Source organism: Puntigrus tetrazona, chromosome 22 (assembly GCF_018831695.1).
Source record: "Puntigrus tetrazona isolate hp1 chromosome 22, ASM1883169v1, whole genome shotgun sequence".
Classification (NCBI taxonomy): domain Eukaryota; kingdom Metazoa; phylum Chordata; class Actinopteri; order Cypriniformes; family Cyprinidae; genus Puntigrus; species Puntigrus tetrazona.
In genome coordinates this window covers 6,933,142-6,933,646 of record NC_056720.1, presented here as the reverse complement: position 1 = coordinate 6,933,646, position 505 = coordinate 6,933,142, and the positions used below count along the sequence as shown (strand labels likewise).

The 505-nt window shown below is 33.3% G+C and overlaps 1 protein-coding gene across 1 annotated transcript in view; it reads left to right on the top strand.

Moving 5' to 3' along the window:
• LOC122328177 (gastrula zinc finger protein XlCGF7.1-like) overlaps positions 1–505 on the top strand; it is a 5,424-nt gene that overhangs the window by 927 nt on the left and 3,992 nt on the right. The gene's annotated exons all lie outside the window — the stretch shown is intronic.

Below are 505 nucleotides of genomic sequence, written 5' to 3'. Positions count from 1 at the left end.
ATTTTTTAACTGACTTTTAATTCTATTTGTATAAAGTAAAATACTTGAAATCTACATAAAAAAAGAGCAGAATTCTATGACAATGATAAACATAAACCTAGAATCAAGGAACATAAAAAGCCCACCGAGTTCTTTAATTCGATTGCGTTTCGTGTACTTTAGAAACGTGCTTTTATTTTGGTATTTTGACGTCATAAGCCTGCGCCGCTGTGATTAGACGGAGGTTTGTGTTTTTAAACTTTCAGTGTTTACTGCAGTGAGAATCGCTTAATCTTTTTTTATTAGCTTTTACAAACGATTTAAAGTTAATTCATTAATGTGTACTGTAACATCGTAGCGCTTTCTCTATCGATTATACGCAGGTTATTCAGTAAAGCTCATCCATTCATAAATGAGTTCATCATAAACACGACTTCAGTCAGAAACTACTAACTAGAGACAGACACAGTGATTTAGTTTGGACTGATTCTCTTCTTAAACAGGACAGTCTCAGCAGAAATGGAGT